Source organism: Lactuca serriola, chromosome 4 (genome assembly GCF_051521515.1).
Source record: "Lactuca serriola cultivar US96UC23 chromosome 4, Lser_US96UC23_V15, whole genome shotgun sequence".
NCBI classification, from domain to species: Eukaryota; Viridiplantae; Streptophyta; class Magnoliopsida; order Asterales; family Asteraceae; genus Lactuca; species Lactuca serriola.
The window spans coordinates 352909738-352920273 of NC_136411.1; positions in this window are offsets into that span (position 1 = coordinate 352909738).

Here is a 10536-nt window from a genome sequence, read left to right on the forward strand (position 1 = left end):
CTTTTCATGAACAATCTAAGTACATCAGGGTCAACCAGAATCGCTTACAAATCTTTACTCTTTCATGTTACAGAATCATGGCTTCATCCAGAAACAACTAGCCAAGCAACGAGACCTCTACTTTTCCGATAGACGCCGCCACCTTTCAAACGGCAGTTACAGCTGCCGTAGTGGCTGCCGTAACCACGGTCATGGCGCACCGTAGCGCTATCAACACAGTCAATGCTGCTAATGGGAATAAAGTTTCCAATCGCAATATCCATCCAGGAAGTCGTCCAACAGTAACAGCCACAGGCTCGCAAAGCCAGAAAGCAGAGAACAAGAAAAGAAAACGTCAAGCCAAAGCGGAATGCAAACAGTTTCAGAAAATTGCCAGACAGCAGCCACAAACCTCTGCCATCCCAGTACCGAGCAGACCATATGAGGGAACACTCCCGAAGTGCGACCGGTGCAATTTCCACCACGAGGGAATGTGCCGAGTCTTGCAGTGTGTGAACTGCAACAAGAAAGGGCACATCGCCCGTTTCTGTAGAGCTACCTCCACCACTAGGGCCAGCCTAAATTGCTATAACTGTGGTGAGTTTGGGCACTATAAAAGAGATTGCCCAAAGAAGGAAAACAAGGAAAGCACCCGTGTTCCCATAACTCCTACCCGACACTTCACTTCCTCCACTGATGTGGGTACTAGCCAGTCATGCCACCAATGCAGTGAGATAGGGCACTTCAAGAAGAATTTCCCGATAACGCAGAACTCTGGCGCAGACGGGAAGATTCTCAGGATCACAGCTGCAGGGGAGCCTGCTCAGGAACCACGTTAATGTATTTAAGGTGTTTCGTTGTAACAGACTTATAAACTATCTAGAACTAGTGCAACTAGAGTCTTACCTTTTGCGATATCCTGTCTGTATAGGAATTCTCGTGCTGCGTATACTTGTCTTTTGTAGTATATCTTATTCGCAGCGATAGTCTTGTGGTAAACCTAAAGTACTGTAACTCTGTTCATGGTTGCACAGTTGTGTTTTGTCTGTAAATGTCCATGTTTAATTCTAATGTCTTTAAAGTTTCTGTATGATTCCGACATTATCATACAATCAGATTCAATTTGATCGACGCGAAAACAACTTTATACGTACGTCCCTATCTTCTAGATCACTTTTCCAACGAAGCCGTCTTATCAGAACGCCGAAGTGCTCATTCCAGGATTACCTCTTAGATAGTTTATTTCCAAAGAAATCCTCGATGTACCACTCGTGCAGTACGTCAAGTTCAATCTAGGAAAATTCATACGGATGATCTATCACTGAGGATGGTATACATAAAAGTGATATATAATCAAGCTTCTACAGGCTTAGAATTAATGATTCCACTTTAACTTCTTTTTCCCCGATGGGATGTGAGCTTAAAGAAGAATCAGTTATTCGACTACCTTTTCAACCTTAATTATATGCAACTCGTATACCCGAAATTGTGATGGTGATACCATGTATGAATTCTAATATGAACTTCAGGACGGAGAAACTGCCTAAGTATACGAGTAATCACATCGTCATGCGAATAAACTTAGAACCCAGTACAACTCCCGAAAACAGATCGCCCTATAGTTTAAACACCCAAGGAGATACAAGAACAGCACGAGCAACTTGGCGAACCACACAGAAATAGAATTAGAAGACTAGGTTTCTCACCCTAGAGAACCCCGGTCAGATTCTTCCAGAGATCAATGGATCGCATCGTATGTGCCTCGGTTATCGAGGAATCCGTCAAGATTTTCATAGAAATCGTTCTCTCTGCCTCACATAGACAAAATGGTTGAGCAAACATAAGGAAAGAATCTACTTCCAGGAATGGATCTGGAATCCGAATATCACCAGTTCGAGTGTTAGGGGAGGATGTCCGGAAGACTATCTCCTGAACCCGATACGGACACTTCGAGTTCGTAGTGATACCTTTCGGATAGGACCAATACGCCCATGGTTTTCATGAGTTAAATGAAGGGTTACGTCTTTCTTACTTGGATCAATTCGTCATTTTCCCCATGAGATGACTTACTTATCTACCCTCGTAGTAAGAAGAAAGCCCATGGTAACAATCCTACAGTGGAACTTTTAGCAAAGTTCTCTAGGCACGAGTTTTGAAATTGAAGAGTCAAATTTCTAGGACACACTGATAGTAATGTGTGAAATTTTGAGTACTCTTTCAATTTGACAAAACCGTTGAGCATTTATCGACACCAGAGACGCCGACAGTTTTTCACCAGATTCTAGGTCTTACCGACCCACCGCATTAGTTCATTCAGAACTCCTCGCAAGCTACAGAAACTCGTACAACTTTGACCCAGCAAGGGGTGGCCTTTGACTGAGGAGTTACGTAAGAAAAGGAACCTTTGAGATTCCAAGTGAGTGACCAAGTTCTTTAGGATAACTCACTCTGGGAATGGCTTAATACGCTTCGTAAAGCGTGGAAATCTAAATCCAAGTTAGACAGGACCTCCGAGATTCTTATCAGAATCGGTCCTGTGCCTCACACAAACAAGACCTACTCCGCGAAGTCAGTAACGTACTTTCTACTCTTCGCATCTCGATCGTGAAACCATACCTTTCTGTTAAGTCTATTGCAAGTCCACTCTTCGAGATCCTCAACTTCGTATTAGAACCGTAGTGACCCTCGACCGAGAGGTCAAGAGGACGAAGAAACGCCATCACCAGTTAGTGAAGGTTCGTTGGAATGCCAACCGAGAACCCGTTATCAAGTAGATGCACTAGAACCAATCGATTAGGAAGTTTCCTCCTCACGACTCGATCATTCGTTCATACTTCCTTGCTTAAATTCTAATTTCGGGACGAAATTCCCTTTAACGGGGGGATGATGTGACAACCCGATATTTCGAGACAATGTAATGTAAACCAATCAAATTTAGGTCAAAATGTAACTTTCCTAAAATCTTGTTTGGGTTAAATAAAGTAGTAGGAATCATATCAAGGTTTCCAAGCATATAAAGAACCCTAAAATCCGAGTTATAACGAAGAAGTTATGACCAACCGAAGATTCTCGGAAAAAAAAAAAACCAGCATCAGCGATTAATCGTAAAACGCGAAATTTCGATGCAATAGTTTTTAGCCTTAAGTATCTAAATGGAAGTTATAGACAACCTCAATCTATGATCGTGCATAAAAAGAACGTCCAAATCTGACTTCGGATGTGAAAGTTATGAATTTTTGAAGAAATTCCTTAATCACGACATTTTAATAAATAAATAATAAAAATAATTTCAGAATTTGCCAACGGAATCTAAACGAAAGTTGTAGATCATGGTCTCACCTTCGCGTGGATATAAAGAACGTCAAAAACGGAGTTCGTATGAGGGAGATATGAATTTTAGAAGTTTAATTAAAATAAATATAAATTTAATTATAAATTCCCGGTATTATCCGAAGGGGAGTCATCGGATAGGGCCGAAGTACGCCCTGCGTACCTTCGTACGCCCCGCGTACTGAGATCAAGGGCTTCGGATCCTCCACGTCGCCAATATCCGAGGAATCCGACCCGTCCGACCCGTCCGAAGCTCCGACCCGTCCGACCCGCTGTCCCGTCCGACCCGCCGTCCCATCTGACCCGCATACCCAGCAACCCGTCCCATCCGAACCGAGGCAGTCGAGGCTTCGGTCACGCATGACGTGCGCGTACGCGCTGCGTACGAGCGTACGCCCCGCGTACGGAGGCGGTTCAGCCTTCCTATAAATAGGATGCGAGGCTTTCCGAAAAAGTTGCTCAATTCTCTCATTTCTCTCTCGATCTTGCCTCGTTTTCCGTGCCCGTTATAACCCGAAGCTCTAGTCTTTTTGCTCAAGTCCCGAGGGTCGATTTTACTCCCGAGATTCCCGAGAATCCCGAGAAAAATCCGTTTCCCGAGACGAAACTCTGCCCGTTTTCCATCTCGCTATCTTCAAACTTTCATGTGAGTTCATACCCCTTAAATAATGTTTTAAACTACTTTTAAATGCTTTATGGGGCGGGGGATACAAGTAGAATCATAGTACTTATTACATCAATCACATGTGATTAGTATACAACATTCAAAAGATTTGGCTACTCATTAGCCGTTTTACCAAACAGTTTCCTTCAAATGATTTTTATAAACATTTTATATGTTTTAAACTCCTTATTACACTGTACCTCTTACTCTGTTTATCATATTTCAAACTTATTTACAACTGTGTTTCAAACAAATGTTCCTTATACTTATATTGTTTTATCAAACTTATGCCTTGAAATTGTTTTATAGATTGACATCAAGTCGATATTTCCTTAAACTAATATTTATGTTTCAAATGTTTTACCAAACTTATTTATGCTTTTATATTATAAATTGCATGCCTCTATATGTATAGTTATATAAGAAATGTTTAAAAGACTTAGGAAGGCTATCCACCCTATTTCCTTTTCGCGCCTTGAGATGTGGTCTGGTGGGATATTGGATACTCGTCCGAAGGTCGTTTAAATATTAGTTATATATCATGTGTACATATAAAGTCATAAAAGGTCCTTCCAGTTCATCCTATGCCCTTGGGTAACAAGGGTATACATCCACGTCCATACGTACCACTTAGATTACTAGTGAGCTACCATTTGGGTAGTTCAGGAAGATACTAGAACCATTACTAGAACGCGATATCATACAACGAGTCAGTTCATTCATGAGTCAATACTTTCTAGAACATTGTTGTACAATACATATACATCTATACTAGGACGAGAACATATACAATTATACTAGAACGCTTATGTGACAATACTTGCTAGATGGAGAGAACACACATTACAGCTAGCACACGTAGAACATTTCAGTACACCATAAGTACAATTACATGATCACACTTACATGAGTACGCTTTCATATACATAGGATAGACGTCACTAGGGGCTATAGCTCAGAACCAGTTTAGGATCTAACTATACTGATAAAACACACTACGATTGTGATTGTTATATCGAGTATACATGATCGCAGGTAATGTGATGCTCACGGCTTGCATTCATGCAGGGGTCGTGTGTAGGTCCTAAAATCCCTTTGATAGGGGAGCGAAACAGTCTGGGATCTAGACATCACATTATACCTTATCCATCAAATAAGGCAAGTTGAGTATCGGTGTATTGATATATATATTTATATATATCCAAATACTGTGGTACTTGGTAGTATTACCCTAGATTTAAGGTAATAGGTACGGTTGTAGTTCGACACTACACCATAGTACCATTTCTTTCCCATTACATTCACTTCGTGAATTTTTCATAGGAAGCGCGGTAATGTAGATATTATCTGTTGATAAATAGTAGCCCTTTTAGAGCTACGATTTAGTACTACGTTAATTTTTCCAATATATATTTCAGTGATAACCTCACTTAAACATAAATATACAATCTATATTTTGAGTAATGATAGTTATACTTTGGAAAAATACATACTCTTACAAGAGACACACACACACAGAACAGTTAAGTCTTGGTAGAAGACTCCTTTTGTTACTAATAGGAATCATAGGGATTTCTAGGGATTTTCAAACATATACAGTTGAGCTACAAATATTTTCATACTTATACTCGTTTTCTTTCAAAGCAATGTCAAGTCTTAGAAATTATAAGTTTTCACAAATTAAGACAAATTAATACTTATGATCTCACCAGCTTTAAAGCTGATACTCGCTTTCAAAATTACTTGTATCCTCAGGTCATCATAGACAGGTACCGATGCAAGGAAAACGTAAGATGGAGCTTATTCAAGACTTATCTTTCATTTTGATTTATGCTCTAGTGTTTATCAAAATTTGTCAGAATACAATTGTATAATAATTATTTTATTAATGCAATGGATGATGTTGTTGCTTGTTTACTACTTTACATTGTTGTTGATATTATACATGACGTCCTCCGCCCCAGAACGTTTCCGCCGTTCTCGGTTTTGGGGTGTCACATACTTCATAGACGCTCTTACTTCACTTATCGTCGTCTCCACTTCGTGATACACTTACACTTGGTACACTTATACTTCACGATTCGATTATCCCACTCTGTACGCTTATAATTCACGACTCGGATGCTCCACTGTACACTTATACTTCACTGTATGATACACACTCAAGCGTAGTTGGATGTATGTCTGTGCTTGTATAGATGCACATAAATAATGATTGAAGGACTTAGGAAGGCTTGTCCGCCCTATTTCCTTTTCTTCGTTGAGATGTGGTCTGGTGGGATCGGATGTCCATCCGAAGGTCGTTGATTCATTACTTATATATTATGTACACAAGCATAGACATACAGGTTTACTTCAGTCAATTCAGTTAAGAGTCTCTACCTCTAGTTCAACACTTACATTAGAAACCCACTAGTTGGAAGTCTCTACCCACTATTTGGGATGCATCTTCAGGAAATGGCCTTCTCTGTCATCTAGTTGGTAACCAGAGTCTCCTGTAGGGAGAGCGGACATTGTGTGTATAGATCTATACGGGATTAACAACCCCGCACCCAGACTGCTAGCTACAGTCCCGACCTACCAAGCCAACAGGTGACAAATGTCACATTTTAGACGCTTGTAGGGCGTCTGGTACTGTAGTCAGTATGGTTACGAGTATCCCAGGTTACCTTATAATTCATTGGCTTTAAGGTAACGGTATTTCGCCAACAATTTACACTGTATGCTGGTAATTCATTTTGGAGTCACACTGTTTTGACCTTACAAGACGTATCTTTCATTTGATACTGCCTGGGGTCTGTATTCACTGTTTTAGACCTTGCTAGACGTATCTTTCATTTGATATTGTCTACGGTCTGTATTCACTGTTTTGGACCTTACCAGCTGTACCTTTCATTTGGTACCTTCTGGGGTCTGTGTCTCTATTTGTTAGACTGAACCAGGCGTGTCGTTCGTTCGATACTCTCCTGGAGTCTATGATTCCCTGCCTTAGTCAGCAGTCCTCACTGTTGAGGCATATGTTATTCCCTAATGTCGTTTGCTTTCCTCAATAATCAAATTCAGTATTTTGATAATGATAGCAATTTAGGGGAAAACTACTTTTTACCACATAACACTGACCAGTCTTGGTAGATGGCTGCTTTGATTAAAAAAATATAGGATTTTCTAGAAAGAACTCTGATACATTGTAAACACTTTAAACACTTAAACTATTACTTTATAAAGTTATTTGAATGAAATGTCACTAAATACTTATGAACTCACCAGCATTTGTAAAAATGTTGATACTCGCTTTTCAAATAACTTGTATTCTCAGGTTAGCATTAGACAGGTACATCCCCGGAGCAGTTGATGAAGATAGCTTAGCATTATGTTGTATCTATTCTATTACTTGTATTACTTTGAATCGATGTATTAATCTAACCATGTAAAATTATTACTATTAATCCAATGTCTTGTTGTACTTTGATTACTATAATGCATGTGTTGTGATACTTGACATGACGTCATCCACCCCAGAACGTTTCCGCCGTTCCGGTTTTGGGGTGTGACAGATTGGTATCAGAGCATTGTTTATAGTGAGCTAAGTATATCAATTCATAAAAGATATACAACCTATAAACACAAAGGGATAAAACACTCTGACCAAGAATTATACTTTAAAATATAACCATATTTTACCAAAGTATAATAACATCCAAAATCTAAACACTCGAACAAAAGTATCACAAGAAGAACAATAATAAAAGTCTTCGGATGTTGAGCACTAAAGTCAAACCTGGGCAGTTATGTAATCGTAAGCTGGGATAAATGTAACCTGATCAACTACATTTATCCGAGATGCGATGAACGTGTGCTTGGGAGTGATAGTGGTGTTGCAACAGGTCTGAAACTTACCAACTAGGATTGCTAGAGCCAAACTTAAAGTTAAAATACTATAGGAGTATTTTAGAACGCTAAAAGATTCACACTAATCCCAAAATCATAATCCAAAGATAAGAATCAAACAAGAATTAAAATACCATACGGTATTTTAGAATCCATAAACAACCTTGCGTGAATAACTAAAAAGATCCTTATTGATATACCTACAACTACAGAGGGTGTACTCCCAAGGTTATATATAATAAGGATCCCATAGGCTAAGAATGTGTGGTTTCGCTCTATTTCCTTTTCCTCGTTGGGATGTGGTTCTAGAGTAGTATCACATATTCGAAGGCCTATCGGATCTAAGCTATATATGATTTGTATACCCTGTGTAATCGTAGCAGGACTCGATTTGGATCATCCAGTGAAATGTTAATAATCTCTTAGGATTCTTTAGACATTTCCATTCTCGTGCGAACCCTATAGACAACCCTATCCACTTCAGTGCTCGGTAGAAGAGTCGATTCCGACCCAGAGAAGGTTCATTGAGAAAATTTCCTGTTCGGAAATAAATGAACTGAGTCGAGACTATTGAATTCACCAGGTGCCTATTTTCTTTTAGGGACATCGGTGAGAGATTCGCCTAAACTTAGGAGATTCCCAGTCATCCATCATGAAGTGGTGACACCCAGAGTTGGAATCAGAAGGAAGGCGGAGTAGAAATTCAATATGTCTTCACAAGAAAAGAACCCTAGGAAACTACCCGAACGAAACCAACGCCGATTCCAGTCAAAGATACGAGGCAGACCGAGGGAGCCAGTACATGGAACCCGGGAATTGTCTTTTTCCTCGTGTTCGTCACACTAATAAACCCTTAAAATAATACAATTTAATGAGTTAGTGGTTACACTACTCACGCTATGTGTTAGGTAAATCGTCGATTCCCGTTGCCAGATACACGATTAGGGCGGATCCCCGCACCTTTATTGAGAGTGCTTAGCCATGAGCTTTCATGAGCCTCTCTTCCCGCAGTTTCATTCCAAACCGTTCTCAAATCTCTCCAGGCCGGAGAGTGAAACCTTTCCCAGTATAAAGGTAACTTAGTAGGAACGACTCGCATCTTATGGCCTTTTTCCGATACTCATGTACCCACTTCGATTACCAGGACTACATCATAGGGATGTAGGTCGACACTCAAACGACAAGTACCCAAGGCACGGGAAAAATTTATGCCTAATACGTTCAGGATAGAAATGTCCAGGGCTAACCATCGTCTCTCATTACCTTGTATTCCTTTCCGTGTAGGAAAATCATGCCACCGAAGAAGCGTAACCAATCCACAAGCAAGAAACCTACTCTCTTATTCGATGAAGCTACGTTCCAAGCTGCAGTCTAAGCAGCCGTAGCAGCTGTCATGGCTCACCTGAATGCTAACACCGCCAATGTTAGCAAGGGCCCTGTCGGGATTTCCAATCCTGGCAATGGACAACAGCAACCAACACTTCCATACTCAACTACCCAAGAACCTCACTCAAACCCACTAAAGAGAAAACTCAAGATTGAGGAAGGAAGTACCTCGGCTCAAGGACCTTCCGAAGGGCAACGAACTGAGGCAGTCTATACCCCTCTCAATTCTTCCCTCCCGACCTCAAGAAGACCATACCTAGGAGACCTTCCCCACTGTAGCAAGTGCAGCTACCATCATCATGGTGCCTGCCGGGAACTCTATTGTGCTAAGTGCCACATGCTGGGGCATACCGCTCGCGTCTGCAGAACCCCGGTTGAGTTCATTACATCAACCACCAATGTGGCGACCCACACAGTTTGCCACCTATGTGGTAAAATGGGACATTTCAAGAAGGACTGCCCAACCGAAGGGAAAGACAAAGACACAGGAGGAGTCTAACTCTAATGCTTAGGGAGAAGCATCAAGGAACTCGGTAGATTTTGGTACGTCTCTCGATCTCAGATAACTAAACTAAATACATTAAAAGATTAATTCAAAATGTAAATTCTTCCCAGTAAGGCGAAAGTCGTAGCACTGTTATAAAATTTAAAGTTCATTAGGTAAAACTATAATGGCTAAACATATACGTTACGGCCATGTATACTTAAGATGGACAACCTAGAGTGAGCGAATGCCGCCTCATTTCCTGTTCCTCTTTTGGTTGTGGATTTAGGGCGGGGTCGCTCAGTCAACAGTCCTCCCCACCTTAAATATACATGACTAGTATATGTGAGGCGATTATAGAAATGCCTTGTGAGAATCCATTCATGAAAAGGTACTCTATTCGGAAACACTTAGGACTCTCTATAGTTCCGCATCGACCCTATCGGTCCAAGTATCCGTGGTAGTGATACAGGACGAAACCCGAGACACCTATAACTGGTGTGCCTGTTTGGCACATGACTCTATCGATCTTCACTTTATATCATGTCGGAGTGTGCCAACTTCGACGACTCTATCGATCATGGTTTGACTTCATGCAACCATGTGGACATTCTTAGTGCTTTGTAAAAAGAACTTTCTTTGTAGCCATGTCGGCAAATAAAGGTTCTCCCGAACCTAAACCTAACACAAATAATCAAACCTAATGCGATCCGTCAATCGTCCCTCTTACCTCAAACCTTCCGAAGTACCCAAGAGAGGGTACCGTGCGCCGTTGACCGACCCCTCGTAGTCAGATGAACACCGA